Source organism: Carcharhinus amblyrhynchos, chromosome 6 (genome assembly GCF_965287045.1).
Source record: "Carcharhinus amblyrhynchos chromosome 6, sCarAmb.v2.hapA, whole genome shotgun sequence".
NCBI classification, from domain to species: Eukaryota; Metazoa; Chordata; class Chondrichthyes; order Carcharhiniformes; family Carcharhinidae; genus Carcharhinus; species Carcharhinus amblyrhynchos.
Window position 1 is genome coordinate 48,645,790 of NC_137329.1, and position 27,509 is coordinate 48,673,298.

General features: G+C 43.2%; 1 protein-coding gene across 2 annotated transcripts in view; it reads right to left on the reverse strand.

The window, feature by feature from the left end:
- The window catches only part of LOC145343909 (oxysterol-binding protein-related protein 5-like), a 157,237-nt gene that overhangs the window by 89,285 nt on the left and 40,443 nt on the right, over positions 1 to 27,509 (reverse strand). Inside the window, exon 2 of one of the 2 annotated variants that reach the window (XM_080190426.1) lies at positions 10,254 to 10,342. The exons of the other annotated variant lie outside the window; for it this stretch is intronic. The gene's annotated coding sequence lies outside the window, so the exon portion shown is untranslated. The remainder of the gene's footprint in view (positions 1 to 10,253; positions 10,343 to 27,509) is intronic. 2 annotated transcript variants of the gene reach the window in all.

The following is a 27,509-nucleotide window of genomic DNA, read 5'->3' on the forward strand; positions in this document are numbered from 1 at the left end:
ATATGGTCAGCATTTATCACCCATTCCTAAACGCCCTTGAAATATAACTGAATGGCTTGAGAGCCCATTTTAGAGAGCATTTAAAGCTCAACTGCATAACCGTGGATCTAAAGTAACATACAAACCAAACCAGGTAAGAAAGGCAAGTTTTCTCTGGGGTTTAAATGACAATTTGGCAATCTCATGGTCACCATTATTGATAGTAGCTTTTTCATTGCAGATTTAGTTAATTAACTGAATTTAAATTTTCTAGTTGCCATGGATTTGAACTTTTCTCTCCAGATCATTAGTCCAGGCTTCTGGTTTATTACTCCAACAAGTTAACCATTATATTACTGCATCCCATAAATCTAAAATAGTTGTTCATACAGTGGCAATGATATCCTTTAGTCAACTTTGTCTCCAAGATCAGTATTAACGTATTTAATTGAGGCAATGCTGTCATCCAGTTTTAGAAGCCTGCTTTATTTATTTTTCAACTGTCTGTCAATCATCAGTGGCAAACCCTTGACGTGTTTGCACCAAGAGATCACCACAGTTCAGCTCATTAAAATGAGACACTGTTCTTCTTCCTTGGAGAGGTTCTGAGATAGTCCTACACCACCGTTAAAACAGCATGATTCAGACATACATCAGGAATATGTTTGCCAACTCAGAGTGAAGCTATTCCAAGAGATTTTTATCCTCTGGACATGGTGACATAAATCGTTGATCTGTTATTTTCAAACTGATGTACATCCCACCGCAACTGGTGCTGGCTGTGCCAGAATGCCCCTCACCAGCATCATTCATCATTTTTGTCTTTTTTTGCAGCCTGTGCTAATAGCTATCAAAACTATTAGGTTACCTTTCTTCCAGCTTTAATGTAAATAGCAGTGTACCTTTAACCAAATTACCTCAGCTCAAAGCTCTCGGAGATTCTGAGTTAAGTCTCTCAGAGGAAAGTCAAGTTTGGCTTTTAGGTCTTTTTAATCCATGCAATTTTTCTAACCCAGCAGCAAATTAGGAAGCCGAAAGCAGTGTTCCTTCTTACCTCATGTCTTGACCTCTTGCTACCTTTTCAGCTCAAGTCTGGGGAAACAAAAAAGCTTTCTATTCTTGGCTGGAGTGGTGGATATGAACTTTCCAGGCAGGCAGGGCTGTCGAAAGTTCATACAGATGCCCTGACTGTGCTGTCTCCTTTGTTGTCTAACTTCTTGCTCTCAGTTTCAGTTTGAGGTCAGATGAACTCAAGGCTCACTTGCTCTCAGATTCAACACCAGTAAGAAAAAACACACAGGATAGCAAGCAGCAACATTCATGAGCACAGTATGCATGTATGGCCATGATGAAAACAGCATGTACACCAGCACTGGAGTGCCACCTGCAAACACAATCACCCACCACCATTCAGTTAAAGAGACCCTGTGGTCACTAGGAATCAATTAATGGAATTATATCGCTTTAAAATCTCCTGGACTGCTTTTAATAGCTACTGGGAGGTTGAGGGTGAATCTCATAGCTTCCTGGTCATTCTGGGAAGGTTGGCAACTTTAAATCAGGAAGCTGGTAACTGACATGATTATACATCACTGATGCTCTGTTGGAATGGGATCTATTATATAATCATTTCCCTCAGCTGTTGAATCTGTCCTATTTATACTGTGAGGCAGATTCGGCAATAAGAGAATAGCTGTACACGTGTAGTTACTCTGAAAGCACAAACAAGTATAACCCAGAAAGCTACTGACTAGTCCTCTGGGCAAGGCAAGAGGTTAATCCGAATTGGATGAGAAACTGAAAACAAAATACATCCATCAACAGCTGTTCATTATTTGGGCTCCCTTTCCACCCATGGCTTTGGTGTCTCTGTCAGATTTGGTGCTGGATCACATAAAGAGTTGTCTTTGATGGTACCTTGCACATCTGCAGCACAGAATTGTTTGGTAGCCTCCCTGACAAAGACAGTATTTACATTAGAAATGAAAGTTATTAATCATGACCCGAGAAGACGGTGAAGTGTTGCTGCATTTGAGCATCGCGGGGAGAAATTCAAAGACTGATTGTACTTTACCTATTCTGAATGTTCTAGTCATAGACAAGAGAACAGCCATCTGCTGGGTAGTCAAGAATACATTTGATATGTAAATGTCGTGCAAGAAATATCACAACAAAGGTCTCTTGGAGGTACACTTTTCAGCATTGGCATGCAGTTGTTTAGCCCCTGTAGAGCTAAATTTAACTGTTACATCTCTAACTGGAGGTGCATTCTCCATGTGGCTTCTCCTATACTATCGTCAAAATCTTGCTGCTCCTGCCTTTAGCGCACTTCCACTCTGATAGCGAGGGGAGCATTCAATGGGAAATCCCATTGACAACGGCAGGACCACAAGATCCCAGTGCCAGGAAGCAGCACACACAGATGGCACAGTGGTTAGCACTAGAGATTCACAGCACCAGGGACCTGGATTTAATTCCCGGCTTGAGTCAATACCCGTGTGGAGTTTGCACATTCTCCTCGTGTCTGCATGGGTTTCCACCGAGTGCTCTGATTTCTTCCCACTGTCTGAAAGACGTGCTGTGGAAGTGCACTGGCCATGTTAAATTCTCCCTTAGTGTACCTGAACAGGTGCTGGAGTGAGGTGATTATGGGATTTTCACTGTAACTTCATTGCAGTGTTAATGTAAGCCTACATGTGACACTAATAAATAAAAAAAAACCTCTACCTGCCACAAAACACATTGCAGGACAGGGAGGAAAATCCCACTCATAGAACTGAATCATTGTCCATTTTCTATCATGTTTCCTTCAGTGAAAGATTATCTAGCTACTCTGTCCTCATTAGACACTTTCACATCCAACTTTTATGGGATTCTGCTGTTGGAATAACTATAGCAATATAAATGCAGGAAGCTGGCATACCAATGTGGTTCTCCCACAGTCTGAACTTCAGACATGCCAACTATAAGGTAATTTTAGAATTTTGAACACTCAGAACTTGTGAAGATTCAGTATATAATTTGATGAATACATAAGAATCCACAATGCAAGAAATCTTACCAGCCACATGAGGGTGACTTTGGGGAGTGGGAATATTTTGAATCTTCTTCCTGACACATCTACCCCCTCCACCAAGTGATCTTGCCAAAGAGAACTCAGCTACATGCTGATAGCTAACTATCAGCAGTTGAATCCTTACAGTACACAAGGAGGCCAAATTGACCCACTGAGTCTGCACCGACTTTCCAAAACAGCATCCCACCCAAGCCCTATTCCCGTAACACCATACATTTACCCTGCTAATTAAGTGTCCATTTAAATTGGTGATGCTGCTGGGATCTCACCAATGGCATACAGACCTCCTTTTGTGGCAAAAGCCTGCTAGGTGCATGGAGGCAGCCTCCCAGTGGCATGATGGGGATCAGTGAGGCCTTCTTTAATCCCCTATACCCTAGAATAGGTGCCAGAGAACCATAGGCAAGACTGTGGAATGATGATCTGGCATATGTGGCCACAGTTTATTTCTAAATCTTGGAGAAGGAGCCCCTATCTTGAGATCCCTAGACTCCCATGGGGGTTGTCAGCTGGCCAAAGCCTCAGCTTCTCTTCCTGGCCCTCCAGCATATACAGCCCACAGACGGTCCTTAAGTGGATGCTGAGGATCTGTTAAGTGGCCAACTCCAGGAAGATCATGAATGGCAGACTTCAGAAATCATTGCGGTCAGTATGCAGAAATGGCACCAACCCATGTTTAAAAAAGATTCTGCCTAATGTTCCTGTGCAGATTGTATTCCTGCAACAAAATTAATCCCTTTTTCTCCTGAAGGTGCTGACCACTGATTGGTACTTGGAATTAGGAAATTAGCACTAGAGAAACTTGAAAGAGGGGAGCATAGGGGCTCCAATGCAAAGTAAATTCAAAGATTAAAAAAGCACTAAAAGGAAATCTCTTTTGATTTCTTTGCATGTCAGAATCACATTCTTCCAATATCAAGACACTGATTTTCAGCATGCTGGCTTGCTTCTAAAGCTGGACAAATGTAGCTAGGTTATGCTTGTCCCTTGCAATCGCCCTTAGTCATTCCTTAGGAATGAGCTAAGGCTGAGAGATCAGCATTTCAGGTCATTCCACAATCAAATACAATTACATTTCAGATCATAATGCAAGGATAGTGCTTTGGGTGTAGCCACAAGAGCTGGAACACTGCAGTACATTTAATATCGCACTTCAACACTGACTTCCGCGCATAGAATCACATACTTGGTGCAAAAATAATTTTTATGCAGCAAACAAATTAATGTAGGAACAGAGTCATGACCAATCTTGGCCTAGAGAGAACTGCAGAATATCAATGCCATTTCAGGTGGTCCAATAAATCTAAATGGTACTTAATGCCTGCATTCTTACACTTAGGTGGTCCAGCAGCATATCCTAGTTGCTTCTGCTTCAGCACATGCATTTTACAATGTAAAGGCTTCTCATTAACACTTTCTCAATGGCAATTAGGAAAGGGATGATAAATGCAGCCTTGCTGCTCTTTATTATTCTATCACTGGATTATTGCTTGCTTTTAGCTCCTTCCTCCTTGCCATCGAGAGCAATTTGTACAAGCAGTCAATGGAAAATAAAATTGGACAGGATATGAAATGGACTAATGATTCAATATTGCTCATTTTGCTTTACTTTGAAGACCAATTTGACATCCAACATCACAAAGTGCGTAAGAGACTGGTAGAAATAGAAATTATTGATAACACCGTACTCTCACTTCCTTGTAGCACTAGTTGAATTTCCAAAAAAAGTCCTGGTCATGGAGGTAAGCACACAATGCCTATGAAAGAAGTTAATCCTATTCTCAAGTATCTATTCAAAAATGGATATGTATTGAATTGTGAACTATTCAAGATTATAAAACTCAGCAGAGATTGAGACAACCAAATATCACACAGGAAAGATATTGACAAGGTTTTAAAAATAATTATTGAGGAACTTAAGTGAAGAACTAAGGATCACATAGTGCAGGACATCATTCAGAGTTGACAAAGGTAGGAAGAAAAGGAAATTGTTATTTAGATGATGCCAAGCTTGAATTTTCAAAGTGTGCAATAAAAGGAATTCTAAAAACATAAGGAAGTCCACAGTTTTGATGTTCTTGAAAAGAATGATAGGATGGAAGACACTGATGTTTCTTAATTTCAACACGGAAGAGGAGAAGAATATCATGAGACACAGTTGTGATCCCAGTGGTAACAGTAAAATAGAGGTGCAAGAAAAGTTGCCATAGAAAGAGGTTGTGTAGACAAGAATGGGTTAAATGAACTGCCCTACAAAGCAGACAGGATATGAGTATTGGCACTATCTGAATGAGTGCTCAGAGTCTTCCCAGTGTAGCCAGAAAGACCACTTCTCTCCCGTGATATTTTCAGAAGCTTACTATATTAATGGATGAAAAGGGAGAGCAATTCTACATCTGTATGGGTTGCACTAAACTGATTCTATCAGCTGGGATTTGGGAATTATCTTAATAATCTTGAGTAAAAGTAACAGACCCGCCAGGGAGATATATGGTGCTTTGTTGTGAGCTTTTCTATAATCAAAGCAGGTTAAGCTGTTATTATTATCCCATGGCTGAGCTCTCTGAAGCTGCAGTTAATTCCCTCTTAATACAGGAGGGGATTAAGTGGTGCATTACTATATAGTTTTAAAAATTCTTCAACAAATTTAACTACAGTCTCAACTGTTCACAGTGGACAAATCTGTGTAAATGAGATTCAGCAGCAATAAGCAGTGAACAGTAAAACCAAGAAATATAGACTAAAGGCATGTGGACATGAAATATAGTAGGGCATTTGGCACATTGAGCCTGCTTCACCATTGTAAGACCATGGTTGAACTTCACATCAACTTTACTCTATCCTGACCTCCCTAGATTTCCTCCAATAAATCATCTCAATCCTGAATGTAATCATCAAATGAACTTCCATTGTTCTCTGGGGTAGGAAATTTAAAAAATTCACAACTTGAGTGAAGAAACCTTTCCTTATCTCAATCCTAAATAGCCTCAGTCATTATTCTAGAACTTTGACCCCTAGTTTTAGGTTCTCCAGCTAGGGAGATTACCTTGTCAAGCCCTCAAAGAATTTTGTATACTTCAATGAAGTCACCTCAGTCTTCTAAACTCAAAATATAGGACCTTTCAATAAATCTCTCCTTTAGGACAACGTCTCATCCTAGTGAACCTTTGTTGCACTCCCACTAAGACAAGCATCTCCTTCCAACAACAGAACCATCAACTTGTATTTATTTGGTGCTTTTAACATAATGAAATGTCTCAAATGCGAGAGGAAGTATGACACAGTCACATAAGAAATATTAGGTCAGATAACCAAAAGCTTGGTCAAAGTAGTAGATTTTAAGGAACATCTTAAAGTTGGAAAGTAAGATAGAAAGGCAGAGAAGTATAGGGAGGGAACTGAGGAACTTATGGTCTAGACAACTGAAAGCACAATCACCAATGTGATTAAAATTGCAGATGTACAAGAGGCCAGAATTAGACATCATGAAGGGTTGGGTGGCTGGTCGGGGTTACAGAGATAAAGTGGTACGAGGCCATGGAAGGATTGGAAAACAAGGATGAGAATTTTAAAATTGAAACACTTTGTTTTCTAGAGCTGGAGCCAATGTAATTCAATAAGCACAGTGGTGATAGGGGATCACCATGAATCAAGATCAGAGTAACAGTGTTTCAGATTACTTCACATTTACAGAAGGCAGAAAATAGGTGGTCAGACAGGAATGCATTGGAATAGTCAAGTTTAAAGAGTTTCAGTCGCAGGTGAGCTGAGACAGGGGCAAAGTTACGGAGGTGGAGATAGATAGTATTAATGACAATGTGATTAGGAGGTCAAAAGCTCGTCTCAGGATCAAATGTGACACCAAGTTTGTGAACAGACTGACTTAAATTCAGAATGTTGCCAGAGAGAGGGATGTTAGTAGCTCAGGAACAGAATTTGGAGCGTGAACTTAAAATCATGGTCTTCCCAATACATATTTCAAGGACATTTCTGCTCAACCACAACTGGATGTCAGATTAACAGTTGCCTAAATTAAGCGTCAGTGGAGGAGTCAAAAAAAAATGATGACGTAGAGTTGGGTACGGTCAGCGTACACGTGAAAACAGATGCTGTGCTTTTGGATGGTGTATCAGAGAGACAGCATGTAGATAAGAAATAGAAGGACCAACGATAGATCCTTGGGCAATGCCAGAAATAATGGTGCAGGAGCAGGAAGAGAACCCATCGCAAAAGATCCTCTGGCTACATTTCGATAGTTAAGAATGGAACCAGACCAAAGCATTCCCACCACGCTAGGCAACATTCCTTATTAAGATGATCAGAATCGTACACAGTACTCAAGGAGTGGTCTCAGGAAAGAACTACAGAAGTGTAGCAAGATTTCCTTCATCTTATACATCAAGCCTCTTGCGATGAAGGATAACATACATTTGCCTTCTAATTGCTGGTTGCACCTGCATGTTAGCCTTCTATGACTTATACATATGGATACACAAATCTTCTGAATACTAGCATTTAGTAACTTCTCATCTTTTAAAAATGATTCCATTCTTTCTACCAAATTGAATAATTCCATGCTTTCTTAAATTATAGTTTTCAACTTCTTGCATTATTAAATGTCAGCTGAGCACTGGTTTCCAGCCCAAACTGTATTAGAATCCATAGAAGCCACTTCAGAGGCCATCAAGCCCATCAATTCTGCACTGACACTCTGAAAGAGCACCCCACCCATGCTTTTCCCTCTGCCCTAACCTTGGGTATACCATGGCTAACTGTACATCTGTGGACTGTGGGAGGAAACCAGAACACCTGGGAGGAAACCCACACAGACATGGGGAAAATATGCAAACTCCAAACAGTTATCCAAGGCTGGAATCAAACCAGGCTCTCTGGTTCTGTGAGGCAGCAGTGTTAACCTCACCCGCTGTCTGACTCTTGGGCTTGTTGTGTCTCCTGCCATCCACCTTTCCTGATCCCTGGCCCTCTGGCTTTCCACCTCTTCCGGTCCTGACCCTCCCAATTGACCCTGAACATGCTTGCTGAACTTCCCACTTGCCACACAATATTACTCCCTGACCCTCTCCATCGATGTTCTCTCCCTTGCCGCCTCCCTTTCCTAATTCTCAGTGTGAATGAGGGTTTGTTACATGAATGGCAAAAGACAAAAACAGCAGCTTTGATTGCAGGGTTGCTGAGGCAAGTAGAAACTGGAGAGTTGGTGAGACAGAGGGTTGGCGAGAAGGAAGGTCAGCGGTTTCTGGGATGATCAGGGAATATGAGTTTCTGCTCCAAAATGACACCAATCATGTCATATGTCCCAACACCAGACCCAATATGAAACAATGTTAAAATAAAACTCCTGGTGCTAAGTGCGAATAATGGCCCTGTTAACTGACTGACATTAAAGCGGAATGACTTAAAACGGCAACCAAGCTGCCCATGTTGTGGCGCAATTGTCTAGCCTTATCTATGCAGCTGTCATGAAAACCCTCATCTCTGTATCCTCCTTTAGCTTTTAAACCTGTAAAACTCCTTTGTTTTTACTCACTCTTTAAATGGTAGTCTGTCCTTCATCCAATGGCAGCAAGTTCCAGAATTCCTTCCATACATCTCTCTGCATCTTTATCTTGCTCTCCCTTTAAGATGCTCCTAACAACCAACCTCCTTACCCTTAAGTGGCTTGGTGTCAAATTTGATTTGCTCACATTCCTATGAAGTGGTCTGGGACATTTTGCAATGTTAAAGGTGCTATATAAGTGTAATTCGCTGCTAATGCTGAGTGTCAAGGCAATAAAACTTAAGCCCTACAATGAGTAAATGCAAGTTATCTCCATTGTTCAGCCATTGTTTCATACGTTACCGATACAAACAGTATAGTAAGTTCCCATTTTAAGTCATTCTGCTTTAACGTCAGTCACTTAATAGGTCCATTATTCATACTTATTGTTGAGAGTTTTATTTTAACATTGTTTCATGTTGGGTCTGATGTTGGGAATTATGACATGATTGGTGTCATTTTGGAGCAGAAACTCTTATTCCCTGATCATCCTTGAAACTGCAGACCTTCCCTCTCACTGACCCTCTGTCTCACCAGCTCTCCAGCTTTTACTTACCTCAGCAACCCTGCAATCAAAGCTGCTGTTTTCATCTTTTGCCATTCATGTAACAAACCCTCATTCACACTGAGGATTTGGAAGAGGGAAGCGGCAAAGGGGAGGGTCTCAATGGAGAGGGTCAGGGAATAATATTGTGTGGCAAGTGGGAAGTTCAGCAAGCATAGTCGGGGGCAGTTGGGAGGGTTGGGACTGGAAGAGGTGGAAAGCCAGAGGGCCAGGCATCAGGAAAAGGTAGATGGCAGGGGACACAAGCCCAAGAGTCGGACAGCAGGTGAGGTGGCAAGCTGGAGAAGAAGATGTGAGCGGCAGAAGTGGCAAGCTAGAAGAAAGAAGAGTTAGAATATTTCTTTTATATTTTAAATTTATTCTAAAGTTATTTCATTTGCGAATATGGGAATTCAGCAATACTCTGCATAAAGCAGTTCAACTTAGAGTATAATATTTATTGTTTTTTCTGACAAGAAAGATTGCAATGATAAAATCTGATTCATTTAACGTTTCATTTAAAGTTGCAATTCACAGGAACACAACATTAACCAAGGATTTACTGTAGTGGTAGTCTGATTACACTGCAGTACTGAAGCAGTTGGCTCCTGTATTCTAGGTGAACAGCATGCAACATAAACCAAAGGACATTTACGAAACACTTCCATTTTGCCTGAAATTAGCTGAATTTTTAAAACATTAAACATAGAGAATGAAGTAATTACAGTAATGGTAGTTCAACAAGTTGTAAAAGATTTCTTGAATTACAATTATTATATCGTCACTAGTACCTTTATAAATGATTTTTATAGTGATGGAAAATTATCTGGTACAGACTGTTTCCCATCATTAGCATGAGCTATATAAGGTATGGGGACAATGACAAATAAAATCGAATGTTGGACTGTAGTTATGAAGGATTCAGTTTGAATGGCTTCTGTCAAGTGGCCAGCGTTCATATGCCATGATGGTGAATGCTGTCAGGCTGTTCCAACATAATAACCAAACCCAATCTTTCAAACATGCAGGGGTGAAGATAGTGCTCAGCCAGATTGACTGTTCAGGAGCAGTAAAATCAAGGACAGCAGCATCCTTACCTGTCACCCAGTGATTAGTTCACTCAACAGCAGTAGACACGGAAAGAGGTAGGTGAACAGGTCAGAACCAATACCTTCATTACCAGATCCTGGTTGCAATGCCAAAAATAAAAATTATAACCTTATCAGAACTGCTAAGGAAGAAAAATGTTCATTTTCACTTCTCATCAATAATCCATGGCTCAGATTACTTGCTCATAGTTACTATTTTAATTGCAAATTAAAATTGGGTTGTATCTATAACTACTGGCAGATCAAATATATCAGTTTTATCCCTAGGCAGCAGTTTCAAAACTGACTCTCTTCTTACAACTCTTATTCTGAAAGCAGCCCTGCAACCAACCATTTTCTGTCAGCATTAGAAATCTCTTTCTCCTCTAATCAAAAAAAGGCATCTCATTACACTTTCTTCTGCACTCTCTATAAATGCTAATGCCTTAGGCTTGGATTAACTCTCACATTTCTGTCAAGCTCCTGCATGCATCACGTTAAATGCATTTGCTTTGATTAAATGATCCAGTTCTTGCCCACACTGAGTGATTCTCCCTTTTAAGTACTTTAGGGTGGAAGCTGGAGAAGTGGAGCATCGTGAGGTTATCTGTGGCCTTGCAGTACAGTGAGGTGCTAAGTTGACCGTCCTTGGAGATGCGTGTGTCCAAGAATGCCACCGATTCCGGAGAATAGTCCATGGTGAGTCTGATGGTGGGATGGAACTTGTTGATGTCATCATATAGTTGTTTTAGTGAAAGGGGAGGTAATTCAAACACTTCAAATTGAGGAGATGGTATTGGATAGGCTGTCTGTACTTAAAGTTGATAAGGCACCAAAGACCAGATAAGATGCATGCAAGGATACTGCGGGAAATAGGAGTGGAAACACTGACCAGGATTTTATAGCACTGCTGAGACTTAGCAGTGGTGCTGGAGAATTGCAAATGTTACATCTTTGTTGAAAAAAAAAGAAGCCTAGCAACTACAGGTCAGCGGTGGGGAAGATTCTAGAAATGATCATTATGGATAAAATTCATATTCATTGGGGCAAATCTGGATTAAAGTACAGTAAGAAGTCTCACAACACCAGGTTAAAGTCCAACCAGTTTATTTGATAGTAATCCCACAAGCTTTCGGAAACGGTGTTCCTTCGTCAGGTGTGTGGAAGGTTCTGATCAGAGATGGGCATATAAAGTCACACACAGTTTACAGAATACTGATTAGAATGTGAGTCTTTACAGCTAACCTGCTATTCAAGTCTTAAAGATGCAGACAATGTGAGTGGAGATAGCATTAGGCATAGGCTAAAGAGATGTGTATTGTCTCCAGACAGGACAGTGAGTGAGCCCAGGCAAGACATGGGGGTTGTAATGCGACATGAACCCAAGATCCCGGTTGAGGCCGTCCTCATGTGTGCAGAACTTGGCTATCAGTCTCTGCTCAGCGACTCTGCACTGTCGTGTGTTGTGAAGGCCGCCTTGGAGAATGCTTATCTGAAGATCAGAGGCCGAATGCCCGTGACTGCTGAAGTGTTCGCCAACAGGAAGGGAACAGTCTTGCCTGGTGATTGTTGAGCGATGTTCATTCATCCATTGTCATAGCGTCTGCATGGTCTCCCCAATTTACCATGCTTCGGGAGATCCTTTCCTGCAGCGTATTAAGTAGACAACACTGGCCCAGTTGCAAGAGTACGTGCCGTGTACCTGGTGGATGGTGTTCTCACGTGAGATGATGTCATCCATGCCAATGATCCGGCATGTCTTGCAGAGGTTGCTGTGGCAGGGTTGTGTGGTGCCGTGGCCACTGTTTTCCTGAAGGCTGGGTAGTTTGCTACAAACAACAGTCTGTTTGAGGTGTGCGGTTGTTTGAAGGCAAGAAGTGGGGGTGTGGGGATGGCCCTGGCGAGATGTTCGTCTTCATCAATGATGTGATCCGGAGAAGATGGCGTAGCTTCTCCGCTCTGGGGAAGTACTGGACGATGAAGGGTACTCTGTCCACTGTGTCCCGTGTTTGTCTTCTGAGGAGGTCGGTGCGGTTTTTCACTGTGGCATGTCGGAACTGTCAAATCAATGAGCCAAGCGCCATATCCTGTTCTTATGAGGGCATCTTTCAGCGTCTGGATGTGTCAGTCGCAATCCTCCTCATCTGAGCAGATCCTGTGTATACGGAGGGCTTGTCCGTAGGGAATGGCTTCTTTAAACGTGTTTATGGTGGAAGCTGGAGAAGTGGAGCATCGTGAGGTTATCTGTGACCTTGCAGTACAGTGAAGTGCTGAGGTGACCGTCCTTGATGGAGATGCGTGTGTCCAAGAATGCCAGCGATTCCGGAGAATGGTCCATGGTGAGATGGAACTTGATGTCATCATATAGTTGTTTCAGTGATTGTTCACCACGAGTCCAAAGGAAGAAAATGTCATCGACGTATCTAGTGTTTAGCATCGGTTGAAGGTCCTGTGCAATGAAGAAGTCTTGTTCGAGCCTGTGCAGGAACATGTTAGCATATTGAGGTGTGAATTCGATCCCCATGGCTGTTCCGTGTGTCTGAATGAAAAACTGGTTGTTGAAAGTGAAGACATTGTGGTCCAGGATGAAGCAGATGAGTTGTAAAATTGCATCAGGAAACTGGCAGTTGTCAGCGTTGAGTACTGAGGCAGTCGCAGCAATTGCATCATCGTGAGGGATGTTGGTGTAGAGCGCTGAGACATCCATTGTGACGAGGAGTGTCCCTGATTCAACTGCTCCACGTGTGCTGAGTTTCTGTAGGAAGTCCGTAGTGTCGCGACAAAAGCTAAGGGTTCTTTGTACAATGGGTTTCAGTATGTCCTCAATGTAACCGGAGAGATTCTTGCACAGGGTCCCATTGCCCAATACAATGGGACGGCCGGCTGTGTTTGCCTTGTGTATCTTTGGGAGGCAGTAGAGATCTCCAACGCGGGGAGTATATGGGATGAGAGCACGGAGGGTGCTCTGAAAGTCTGGATCAAAGGTCTTGATCAGAGTGTTGAGTTGATGGGTGTGTTCTTCGGTCGGATATGTGCGGGTAACTGTAGTGTTCCTCGTTCAGTTGTCAGCACACTTTGCAGTAATCCGTTCTGTTCAGTATGACGAAGGCCCCTCCTTTGTCTGCTAGTTTGATGACAATGTTGCGGTTGGTCTTGAGAGCACGGATGACATTGCTTTGTGCTTGGGTGATGTTCGGGGCTGTCTTGTGAGTGCGGTTGATGAATCTGGTGTTGACGCATGTATGCCCAAGCCAGCAGGACATGTCTAGTTGAGGGCAGTGGCCTTCCAGAGGAGTCCAATTGGACTCTTTCCTCTTCAGTTGCTGCACTGAGGATCTCTGTCGGCTGTTCCGGTTCATTGGCTGTCTCATTGTGTTCGCTGTTGGCCTCTTGGGGTTTGTGGAAGAACTCCCGCAGCCTCATTCGCCTGATGAATTCCTCTGTGTCCGCTGTGAGACTGATGGGGTCCATTTTGGCGGTGGGGGACAAATTGAGAACTTCGATTTCACCTGGTTTAAGTGTGTAGTCCGACAAGTTGACAATAGACTGCCCTAGGGTAGTACTGTTTTCTACTGTAGTGCTGGGATAGGCTTGGTTGTTGCTATACCATCTACATGCACACCAAAAACAGGAAACTTGAGAACATAAGAAATAGGAGCAGGAGTAGGCCATCCAGCCCTTCGAGCCTGCCCCGCCATTCAATAAGATCATGGCTGATCTGTCGCTGCTCAGTTCCACTTTCCCGCCCTCTCCCCATAACCCTTAATCCCCTCTCCTATCAAAAACCCATCAACCCGCGTCTTAAAAATATTTAGCGAGGCAGCCTCCACCACTTCAACGGGCAGAGAATTCCAGAGATTCACCACCCTTTGAGTGAAGAAGTTCCTCCTCAACTCCGTTCTAAACCTTGGCATCACCACCAGCAACATTTATATTTGATTTATATTAATGACCTAAACTTTAGTGTGCTTGGCACAATTTCAAAATTCGAGGATATGAATTTTGGAAGCATTCTGACCTGCGAGAACAATAATGTAGAGTTTCAAAAGGACATGGACAGGTTGGTTGAATGGGCAGACAAGTGACATCTGAAATTTAATGCAGAGAAGTGTGAAGTGATTAATTTATAGGAAGAATATGGAGAGACAATATAAAATAAAGGGTACAATTCTAAAGGGAATACAAGAACAGATGTGCACAAGTCATCGAAAGTGGCAGGACAGGTTGACAGAGTGGTTAATTAAGCAACCAGCACTCTGGGCTTTATCAATGCCGGCATAAGAGTTCAAGAGTAATGAAGTTAGGTTTAACTTTTTCAGAATATTGGTTTGATCTCAGCTGGAGTATTGTATCCATTTCTGGGCACCACACTTCAGGAAAGATGTGAAGTCATAGATTGAGAGCAGAAAAGATTCACAAGAATGGTTCTCCATAGGTGAGGATCCTCAGCTGTTTGGATAGATTGGAGAGGCTGGAACTGTTTGCCTTGGAGAAGGTAAGGTTGAGAGGAAATTTAACAGAGGTCTTCGAAAGCACAAGGAGTCTGGAAGAATGAAGAACTGTTGTTCCCCTTGATGGAAGGATTGAGAACCAGAGGGCACAGATTTAAAATAATTGGCTAAAAAAGCAATGGCAATGTAAGGAAAATCCTTGTCTATGTAGCGAGGTGTTAAGATCTGGAAAGTGGTGGAGGTTGGTTCAATTGTGGCATTCAAGGTGAAATTGGATTAATACCGGAAGAAAAAGAATGTGCATGGCTACAGGGAGGAGTTGCATTAGGAGAGTCCATGCAGCCACGATGGGTTGAACAAGCTCTTTGTGTGCTGTAAGCATTCTGTGATCTTATTGAAACATAAGATTCTGAAGGGGGTTATGTTTGAGTGATGTAAAGCAAACACAAAGTTCTTCTTGGCGGATGGTGACTAGTGGAGTGCCCCAGGGGTCGGTGTTGGGGCCTCAGCTATTTACCATTTATATAGATGATCTGGAGGAGGGAACCGAGTGTACGGTGTCGAAATTTGCTGATGACACCAAAATTGGTGGAAAGGCAAATTGTGCGGAGGGTGGGGAGAGTCTACAGAAGGATCTAGATAGGTTGGGCGAATGGGCCAGGAAATGGCAAATGGAATTTAATGTTGGCAAGTGCGAGGTGGTCCACTTTGGTAGGAAGAATGGTAGGAAGGATTATTACTTACGTGGAAAAAAACTGCAGCAGGCGACGGTGCAGAGGGACCTCGGGGTCCTTGTGCATGAGTCGCAAAAACCCAGCTTGCAGGTGCAGCAGGTGGTCAGGAAGGCGAATGGGATGCTGGCCTTCATCGCGAGGGGGATTGAATATAAAAGTAGGGAGGTCTTGCTGCGGCTGTATAGGGCATTGGTAAGGCCGCAGCTGGAGTACTGTGTGCAGTTTTGGGCGCTGTACTTACGCAAGGATATTTTAGCCTTGGAGGGAGTGCAGAGGAGGTTTACTAGGCTGATGCCGGAGTTGAGGGGGTTGAGCTATGAGGAGAGGCTGAATAGATTAGGCTTGTACTCATTAGAGTTTAGAAGAATGAGGGGAGATCTCATTGAGATGTATAAGATGATGAATGGGATGGATAGGATAGAGGTGGAGAGACTCTTCTCACTCAAAGGATAGTAGGACTAGGGGGCATAGCCTCAAGATAAAGGGGGGGCGGTTTAGAACGGAGTTGAGGAGGAACTTCTTCACTCAAAGGGTGGTGAATCTCTGGAATTCTCTGCCCGTTGAAGTGGTGGAGGCTGCCTCGCTAAATATTTTTAAGACGCGGGTTGATGGGTTTTTGATGAGAGAGGGGATTAAGGGTTATGGGGAGAGGGCGGGAATGTGGAACTGAGCCACGACGGATCAGCCATGATCTTATTGAATGGCGGGGCAGGCTCGAAGGGCTAGTGGCCTACTCCTGCTCCTATTTCTTATCTTCTTATGTTCTCCCAATGATTTTTTGCAAATTAGTTTTCACTATGCCAATATATTTTTATTTATTAACTCAAACACCAACTTAAACACTCAGGTATCAAGTTTACTCAAGCATGTCTTAAAATTTAAAGCATACAGGCAGAGAAAAAATTGAAAGACAAGGACATGTCCACAGAGAATGGCTTCAGCTAAAATGGCGACCATTTCCCCTACATCTTTGATGATTGAAACTGAGCAAAATTCTTGTCCACTCGTGTGGCTGTAGATTCTCACATCAACACCCTTACCAACATTGAGCCAGTCCTCTCAGATCACAGCGATCTGTATGTTTAGAATCCAAGTTGACTGCAGTGATTAAAGAGAGCTTGTCGCTGTGGGTTAAAGTTGATGACTTGGAAAACCCGTCAAGACAACAAAACCTATGCATTATTGAACTACCAGACGGAACAAGAGGTCTGAACCCCACACTGTTTCATAGAGTAATCCTACAGTACAGGAGGCGGCCCTTCAAGTCTGCACTGATCCTCCGAAAGAGCATCCCAAAAGGCATCTCACCCCCACCCTATCTCATAACCCTGCCAATGCACCTAACTTCCACATCTTCGAAATGTGGGAGGAAACCAGAGCATTTGGAGGAAACCCACGCAGTCATGGAGAGAACATGTAAACTCTTCACAGCCACCCAAGGTCAGAATTGAATCCAAGTCCTTGGCGCTGAGAGGTAGCAGTTCTTAACACTGTGCCATCATGCCACCCGATGTTGGATTTATTCAAAGAGGTGGTGAGTGAGGAGACTCTTTCCAAACTTCTGGTGCTAGACAGAGCCTGCTGTACCCTCTGACTAAAACCTCACGCAGATGAACCCCGTGAGCCATTGTGGCACGGTTCCACCACTACAAGGAGAGGGAATTTGTTCTTCAGTGGACAAAGGAGCACTACAAAGCCAACCAATCAGGCTTTACCAGGACATCAGTGGGGACTGGCAAGGAGGTGAGCAACATTTAACAATATCAAGGCCATGTTGTACAAGAAAGTAGTAAGAGTTAGGTTGATTCACCCTGCCTGTCTCCACATCACACTTAACGGAGAAGATCACTTCTTTGACACAGACAAGGCAGATTTTTTTCCTTCAGCGATGTATATTTACTTCTTGATTGGATAACTATTTGATGCCTTGGTGGATTCTATGGGAGTAATGACTGGGAATTATGGTTTTAAATATCTGGATTTTGTAGTTTACACTCAGGGTTGCTAAAGATGGACCTGTCAAATGTGGATTTGCTGACCTGTTTTTCATCCTTGACCATATTCTGCCTATAGGGAATCACAACACCAGACTTATGGGTTTATATTTTCATGGAAATTTAATGCTGTATATCCCCATTCCTACAAGGACATTTTGGACTGATTCTTTCAATTATGGACAGAATATTAGACTATCCCGATTAAGCCAAAATGTTCGGCACAGCCTAGCTTAACTCAATCCCAATCTTACCAAGGTAACGGTTAGTTTTTATTTTGTTTATCTTGTACTTTAATGTCTATATTGGTCAGTTATAATGCTCAAAATTAAGGGCATGTTTGACTGTATTAGAGCTCTTATGTGACTATAACAAGCAGCTTTTCAATGGCGTATTACATAACATGGTTCATATGCCCCTTCACATTCAATGGTGTAACCATCACAGAATACCCCACTGTCAACATCTTTGGGGTTACCATTGACCAGAAACTCATCTGGACTCACCACATAAACACAGTGGCTACAAAAGCACATCAGAGGCTAGGAATACTGTGGCGAGTAACTCACCTTTGACTCCCCAAAGCCTTTGCATCATCTACAAGGCATAAGTCAGGAGTTTGATGGAATGCTCCCCATTGCCTGGATGGGTGCAGCTCTAACAACATTCAAAAACCTTGACACCATCCAGGACAAAGCAGTCTGCTTGATCGGCACCACATCTACAAACATCCACTCCCTCCACCACTGACGCTCAGTGGCAGCACTGTGCACTACCTACAAGATGCACTGCAGCAATTCACCAAAGATCCTTGGACAGCACCTTCCAAATCCATGATCATTTCCATCTAGAAGGCCAAGGGCAGCTGATACATGGGAATACCACCACCTGCAAGTTCCCCCTCAAGCCACTCACCATCCTGACTTGGAAATATCTCACTGTTCCTTCGCAGTTGCTTGGTCAAAATCTTGGAATTCCCTCCCTACTGGCATTGTGGGACAAGGCACAGAACACGGACTACAGCAATTCAAGGAGGCAGCTCACCACCACCTTCTTAAGGGCAACTAGGGATGAGCAGTCAGCAATGCCCATGTCCCACAAATGAATTTAAAAAAATGTCGGCAGCATACTCCATTAATGAGGTTGTTTAGTCAATGGATGCTATGTAACATTGAATACGCCAAGGACCAACATAACCAGTCAGAAACGTAGACAGAGCCATGGACACACCGGAAGGGGTGAAAGTATTTGGAGTTAAGCGGTCCAGCCTCAGATCTATAACATAGTTTAGATCCCCTCCAAAGGTAAGATGGTGGGTGTCTAGATTGGGAAGGGAGGATGTAATAAATTTTGTATCATCCTGATTAAGGACAGTCATTCACCAGCACTCTTGGGGGCTTGAAAAAGTATGCCACTAACTATTGTGTAACATTCTCTAGAATCTGAGATTATGTTTAAGGGGGAGAACTGCAAAAGACTTTACAAATGGATCAGTAAAATGAAAGAAAAGGAAAACAAGACTGAAAGGATCCATTCCAAAATGAGAATAGCCAAACACAAAAAGATCTTTGGTTACTGTCAACATTAAAAAATCCCTCCCCCCACTCTCCATCTCCACACTCCCCATCTCCACACTCCCAAACCCTAGAACAAAAACCAAGCAGTGTGATCATATATCTTTAACTAAATAAAACTGTAAATCAAATCCTAAACTTGCCATTATATGCAAGACAAGCAACTGCTTTCCAATTACTTTTATAAAAAAGCTCTTGAGTTAACTTCTTCCCTATTAGAAATATTTAATGACTCATTGACTCAAGCTGCCATTTCCCTTGTACTCAAAAAAGACATGGATCCTGAGGAAAATGGCTCATATGGGCCTCACTCTTTTAAATGCAGAGTTAAAACTGCTAGCTAAAGTATTAAGCATGCCATGTGGAGCCTTGTCTTCCTGGTATAACATCTAAAGATCAAACTAACTTTGCTAAGGGGCACCAATTATTTTCAAATGTAGGCCATCTTCTTGAAATTATGATATCCCAACCACTTCAACCAATCCTGAAATTGTTGACTCTCTAGATAAAGAGGGGGCTTTTGTCCGTTTGGAGAGGAAGCATTTGTTTATAATTTTGGGCAATTTTGACGTTAGTCCAAAATGTATTTAATGGATTTGCCTTCTCTATGTCTTCCCTACTGCAAGTGTACACACTAACTCTCTTTACTCAAAATACTTCCCTCAGCGAGAGGAACTCATCAAGGATGGCTTTTGTCTCCATTCCTTTTTGCTTTGGCAATGGAACCCCTGTCCATTGCCTTAAAGTTATCAATGCCCTTACAAGGTATCCACTGAGATAGTGTAGAACACTGTGTGCCCTTATATGTTGATGACCTTTGATAATATATTACTAACCCTACTGCTGGTGCTGGCAACATAATGAATACTTTTGGCTCACTCTCTGGATAGAAGTTGAATATCAAGAAAGTGAATGTTTCCCAATCAATTCTATAGTCAAGCACATCTCCCCAGGAGCTTTGACATTCCATATTTCTGTTGCTGCTTTTCACTACTTAGCTGTGAACATAATACACTGTCTTGCATCTCTTCATAAAACAAATTTTACAAAGCTATCACCAAAATTAGGGTGGATTTACAGCTCTGGAATAGTTAGTCTCTTTCCTTAGCTGGCAGAATTCAGTGTGAAAATGAACATCCTACCCATGTTCTTCTTTCTTTTTCAATCTCTTCCTATCGTTTTACCAAAATCATCTTTTGTTATGGCAAACAAGCTGATATCAATATTTATCTGGGCAGACAAGACAACTAGAACCCGTAGAGTGATCTTTCAGATGGGATGATGGGCTAAAACTACCTAATTTACTGTACTATTATTGGGCAGCCAACATTCATAGAATCAAAGAATTTTACAGCACAAAAGGAGACCATTGAACCCATTGTGTCTGCACTGGCTTCCAAAAGGGCTATCCACTTGGTCCCATTCTCCAGCCCTCTAAATTAATCATTTTCAATTATGTATCCAGCTCTCTTTTGAAACTTCCTATGCAAGCCACCTCCACTACCATTCTTCATAAGAACATAAGAAATAGGAGCAGGAGTAGGCCATCTAGCCCTTTGAGCCTGCCCCACCATTCAATAAGATCATGGCTGATCTGTCGCGGCTCAGTTCCACATTCCCGCCCTCTCCCCATAACCCTTAATCCCTTTGCCTATCAAAAACCTATCAACCCGCGTCTTAAAAATATTGAGCAAGGCAGCCTTCACCACTTCAACAGGCAGAGAATTCCAGAGATTCACCACCCTTTGAGTAAAGAAGTTCCTCCTCAACTCCATTCTAAACCACCCCCGCCTTTATCTTGAGGCTGTGCCCCCTAGTCCTACTGTCCTTTCTGAGCGGGAAGAGTCTCTCCACCTCTATCCTATCCATCCCATTCATCATCTTATATGTCTCAATGAGATCTCCCCTCATTCTTCTAAACTCTAATGAGTACAAGCCTAGTTTATTCAGCCTCTCCTCATAGCTCAACCCCCTCAACTCCGGCATCAGCCTAGTAAACCTCCTCTGCACACCCTCCAAGGCCAAAATATCCTTGTGTAAGTGCAGCGCCCAAAACTGCACACAGTACTCCAGCTGTGGCCTCACCAATGCCCTACACAGCTGCAAGACCTCCCTACTTTTATATTCAATCCCCCTCGCTATGAAGGCCAGCATCCCATTCGCCTTCCTGACCACCTGCTGCACCTGCAGACTGGGTTTTTGCGACTCATGCACAAGGACCCCGAGGTCCCTCTGCACCGTCGCCTGCTGCAGTTTTTCGCCACATAAGTAATAGTCCTTCCTACCATTATTCCTACCAAAGTGGACCACCTCGCACTTGCCAACATTAAATTCCATTTGCCATTTCCTGGCCCATTCCCCCAGCCTATCTAGATCCTTCTGCAGACTCTCCACACTCTCCGCGCAATTTGCCGTTCCACCAATCTTGGTGTCATCAGCAAATTTCGACACCATACACTCGGTTCCCTCCTCCAGATCATCTATATAAATGGTAAATAGCTGAGGCCCCAGCATCGACCCCTGGGGCACTCCACTAGTCACCAACCACCAATCCGAATAGCACCCATTGACCCCCACACTCTGCCTCCTATTTGACAACCAATCCTCTACCAACGCTAACACCCTACCCCCAACTCCATGCTCCCTTACCTTCTGCAATAACCTCTTGTGAGGTACCTTGTCAAGCGCCTTCTGAAAATCAAGAAAGACCACATCCACCGGCTCTCCTCTATCCACCGCCCTAGACACATCCTCATAGAACTCCAATAAATTTGTCAGACACGACTTCCCCTTAACAAAACCATGCTGCGTCTGCTCTATCAAGCAATTCCCCTCAAGATGCCTCGCTATTTCCTCCTTGATGACGGATTCTAACATGTTACCTACAACAGACGTTAAACTAACCGGCCTATAATTCCCTGCCTTTTGCCTGCCACCCTTCTTAAACAACGGCGTAACATTAGCCGTTTTTCAATCTTCCGGCACTTCCCCGGAATCCAGCGACGTTTGGAAAATAATCACCAAGGCATCCACTATCACCTCCGCCGTTTCTTTCAGAACCCTCGGATGCATTCCATCCGGTCCTGGGGATTTGTCCACAATCAGCCCCTCCAGTCTGTCAAGCACCGCCTCTCTAGTAACAATAATGTCATTGAGACTCTCCAGTCCTACCACCTTTCCATCTATAACACCCGGCAAATTATTCACGTCCTCCTCCGTGAAGACCGAAACAAAAAAGTTATTCAAGACCTCCGCCATATCCCCATCCCCTACCACTAAGTCCCCCCTCTCATTCTCTAAGGGTCCAACGTTCACCCTAGCCAGCCTCTTCCTTTTTATATATTTATAAAAACTCTTGCTATCCTTTTTTATATTAAGCGCTAGCCCAGCTTCATAGTTTCTCCTACCCTTCTTCATCAACTTCTTTGTCAATCTTTGTTGACATTTAAACCTCTCCCAATCCTCTTCTCGCCCACTACTCTTAGCTACTCTAAACGCCTCCGCTTTTAATTTAACACTTTCCTTCACCTCCTTCGTTATCCACGGCTTATTACCTCTCCTCCTACGGTCCTTTTTAACCATCGGAATAAATTTCTGCTGAGCACCAAGAAAGATCTCCTTAAAGATCCTCCACTGCTCCTCAGCAGACCTACCTTCCAACGCGCTCCCCCAGTCAACATTCGCCAATTCTTCTCTCATCCTACCATACTCCCCTCTGTTCAAACAAAGGACGCGTGTCCGGGAACCCACTTTCTCCTCCTCCATCTGCACCAGAAACTCCACCATACAATGATCACCACAAGGATCGTTCACCACAAGGTCCCTAATTCTACCCGCCTCATTTCATAACACCAGATCCAAGATAGCTCGCTCCCTCGTCGGCTCCAACACACACTGTTCAAGGAAACTATCCTGGCAGCATTCCAAGAACTCCTCCTCGAGCCCACCGCGTCCAACATGGGTCGACCAATCAATATGTAGATTGAAATCCCCCATAACTACGGCCATCCCATTCCTGCACACCGCACTTATTTGCGCGTTAACAGTCCGCCCCACCTCCAGATCATTATTCGGGGGCCTACAGGCGACACCCACCAGCGTCTTCCTCCCTTTGCTGTTCCTAATCTCCACCCACAACGATTCCACTTTCTGCTCTTTGGTTCCTATATCAACCCTTGCTACCACCCTGATGCTATCCTTAATCAGCAGAGCTACGCACCCCCCCCCCGCCTTTTTCCTCCCACCTATCCTTCCTAAACACTTGATACCCCTGGACATTCAGCTCCCAGTCCCTGTCACCTTGCAGCCACGTCTCTGTAATGGCCACCAGATCATATCCATTCGTGCTGATCTGCGCCACCAGCTCATCCACTTTATTCCGAATGCTTCGTGCATTCAGATAAAGTGCCTTCATCCCAGCCTTCACTTGGACCCTATTTGCCAGAATGCCACCAACCATACTCACGCCCCCTACTCCCTTTATTATTGGGACATCCTCGGCCTCTTCCCTTACCTGTACCCTCTCCTTAACTTTAGACCCCGTAATGTCACCTACCCTCGCACCGCCCCCCCCTAATTAGTTTAAAGCCCTGTCTACAGTCCTATTTACACGATTCGCCAGGACTCTGGTCCCAGCACGGTTCAGACCAACCCCATCCCACCTGAACAGGTTCCACCTACCCCGATACTGATGCCAATGCCCCATAAATTCAAACCCATTCCTCCTACACCAATCCCTGAGCCACCCATTCACTTCCTTAATCTTATCAACCTTATGCCCGTCTGCACTTGGTTCAGGCAGTAGTCCAGAGATAACCACCTTGTCAGTTCTACTTTTTAATTCCATTCCCAGCTTTTCATACTCCCTCCCCAGATCCTCAGTTCGCATTTTGCCTATGTCGTTGGCACCCACATGTACCACAACGACCGGATTCTCACCCTCCCATTCCAGGTTCCTCTGCAGCCCAGATGCGACATCCCGGACCTGAGCACCAGGCAGATGACACACCCTTCTGTGCACTTTGTCATTGCGACAAAGGACAGTGTCAATACCCTTAACCCCACTATCCCCAATTACTACTACGTTCCTTTTCACCTTCTCTTTGCCTATGTCCTGCATCTGCATCACTGTACTGTGTGCAGTTTGCTCACCAATCTCACCTCCCTCGTTCTCGTCCAGACTGGAAGCAAGAACCTCAAACCTGTTATGCAGGTTGAGATGCTGAGGCATCCGCTCCCCACCCTCCTTCCTCCGCTCTCCACCCACCCTCTTGTTCCTGGCCCTTAGAGTTAGCCAGTCTAAGGGGGATGGATGTCACTTGCACCCCATTGACAATGGCACCCTCTCTCCCCCTGATGAACCTCAGTGTCTGTGGCTCAGAGGCCAGCTCATCTACCTTGAGCTGGAGCTCCTCCAGCAACCTGCACTTACTGCAGACATGGTTACTGGGAAGGACCCTGGGGTCCACCAGCTCCCACATCATACAGAAACAACACATCACATGCCCCTCCATTATTCACTGTAGTAGTATTGAAAATTTCAACACAAACTTACCTGGCCCTTTTTCTCCCCAGCCCTAATAGCTCACTCTGCTTCCCTCTCACTCTGCTGCCCACACCAGGCCTCCTTTTAAACCTGGCGCTGTTTTAAAGCCTGCTCCCCCACAACTCCCTGCTATCCACTCCCTTAGAATTCTTAAAGCGATAGATACAAAAAGCCCGCAAAAATGCTTTTAAATGGTTTAAACAGTTCTACAAGGTAAATTCTTACTACGAAAGTGCTTTAAACTTATTTAAACAGGTTTTTAACAGGTAATTTCTTATCTGTCTCTCTGCTCCTTCACTCGTCTGCTCCAGCAAACAATTCCAAATCCAAACAATTCTCTCCGTAAAGAAGTTTTGCTATATTTTTATATGGTGTCACGATCCAAGTATAAACTGGTGTTTTATGGAATCACATCCCTGTTGCTCATCCTCTCTTCCTGCCTTAATTTGTGTCCCATTATCCTTATCTCCTTTAAGATACACAGCAAACACTTGTGATCTCTACTTTAGAAATATGAAAACAGTTTTGTCAACATTTTAAACTCATCACTCCCTATTTTTAACAGATCACTTATTCTTGCCTTCCATGCTTGTGGAGGGAGAGGGGACTTGAACATTTTATTCATTTGTTTGTAGGATGGGACCTTTGGGAGTTTGTGAACTAGCAGCCAAATTTAATCTCCCTCAATCTAATCTTCTTTGCTATTTTCAAGTCTGTCATTTTGTTCACTTTCATTGCTCAACCTTTCCTCAACTATCTCAACACATTACTGCCCCAAACTCCCTTGGTCTTATCTCAAGATTGTACAAACTCATTATCCTCTGGACCTTTTCCTCCTCTTTACAAAATAAGAAATGACTGGGAAACAGAGGCTTCTTAGGGTCAACTTCAGATCCTCCTGTGGTTGATTAAGCTAAATTCAAATTAAAATTTTGCACCGAATTCACTTCACCAAGGGCAGGATCAGCAATTTTTTCCAAACACAAATACCAAATGCAGCAAGTGTTCACTTGCTCCTGCAGACCAAATCCACATGTTTTGGTCATACCAAGCTGATTTTTGGTCATCTGTTTATGAAGTTCTAGATATTGACTTGTAACTTTGTCCTTTGATAGCTACATTTGGTGTCCCATCTGAACTGGCCAGTTTTACTAAGATTGAGACAAATGTAATTGCATTTGCTTCACTTATAGCCCATAATTCTATTAATTTGGAAGTTCCCCATGCCACCCACTGTTTCATACTGGTTAGAGAACTTGATGTCATTTCTATATTTGGAGAAAATTAAATACTATAAGAGGATCTAATGATAAATTTAAATGGCAGTCTTTTGTTTTTTTTCTTTGAACAGTTAGTTACTGTCGACTTTTAAATTTTTTGCACAGCTTTTGTCTGTGCACATTTGCTTGTTTACTGTGGGGGGCTGCTTCATTGTATTTTATTGGATTTTGTTTGCTCCTGGTCTCTCTCCGAAAACCAAATCAACAAAATGAAAAAAGGTTCTGAAGGGGTTTTACAGGATAAATGCTGAGAGGACATTATCTATCCTGGGGGAATCTAGAAAGTAGGGGACATAAATTAAAGATAAGGGGCCTCTCATTCAAGTTAGAGGGGGTTGTTAATCTCTGGAATTTTCCGGAGAACAGTAGAGGCTGGGTCACTTAATATATTCAAACCTGTGTTAGACCCATTTTTGATCTATAAGGGAATCCAGAGCTATGGGGGAATGGGCAGAGAGGTTAAGGCCACAGTCAGATCCATCATGATCTTACTGAATGTTGGAGCAGACTCAAAAAAGTAAAGACCTCCTCCTACGTCTTCTGATCTTAATGAATGGCACAGCAAGCTCAAGAGGCCATATAATCTTTTCCTGCTCTGATTAATGTTATGAATCATTGTTGGTCTAGGTTATTTTTGTTTTTTTTAAAATGGATCTTCATCAGGTGCATAGCAGCTCTCAGTCCTGCAACAATGGTTTCACTGCCTGTCTGCTTGACAGCCAACCTGATTGTGTCATTATGCATTATGCTCCCTGCCCTTTCAGCTGCTACTGAAGAGTACAAATTACTCCCAGCCCTAAGCACAGCACAAACATCGTCTGACCTGAAAGTACAAACACAAACTTCGTATAACCCAAGATGCACTACAGCCTTGCCCGAAGCGATCTCAACACAAGCTTCGTCTGACCAAACATACAGCACAACCTCATTTGACCAGAAACATCCCTCCAGAAAACTCTAGCTTCTTCCCAGAGCATATCTTGAATTGAACCTTTTTCTGATGACAAGTAGCTAAAGATGATTTAATAAAGTCTACACAGTCAACTTTCACCTCATCTCTGTCTGGGTAATTTGATGCCTGGATACAGCTCCTCAGGGAAATTTATTTGCTGTGTATAACCATTTTAATACCAGCACTTGGTGCTGAATGTTAATGAACTGATGATCAAATCCTTAATTAACCCTTTGGAACCTTTAGTACTTTTTAAAGTACCGACATTATGTAAAAAGAGCTACATATTTGTTTCACGAAAGAAAGCGATAGAAATAGTTATTTTCTGATTCAGTTTTCCTGGAACTCCTGATTAATTCTTCTTGTGATTCGGTTGCACAAACACTAATGGCCTTTGGGTACTAAACCCAAGTTATCATTGGCAGGGTATTTGACTGTGGAGACCCGTAGACAAAGTCCAATCCAGTCTAACATTCACGTGTTCCCTTCCAGTAGAAGTGAATAGATTATTTTTCTGTTGCAAGTCATCTACAGTGCACAAACTGCTGTCCCAGCTCAGATCGTCAAAAACCAGACCAACTGTTCAATACCAGTCAGCACCATAGAACATCTTCAGACATGGCATAACACATATTGAGTCATGAGTGTATGATTTATATCTCTCACAGCAACCTCGCTTTTGGCTTATCCCTGTAAAATATCTGTCTAAGATTAATTATGCAATACAAATTCATT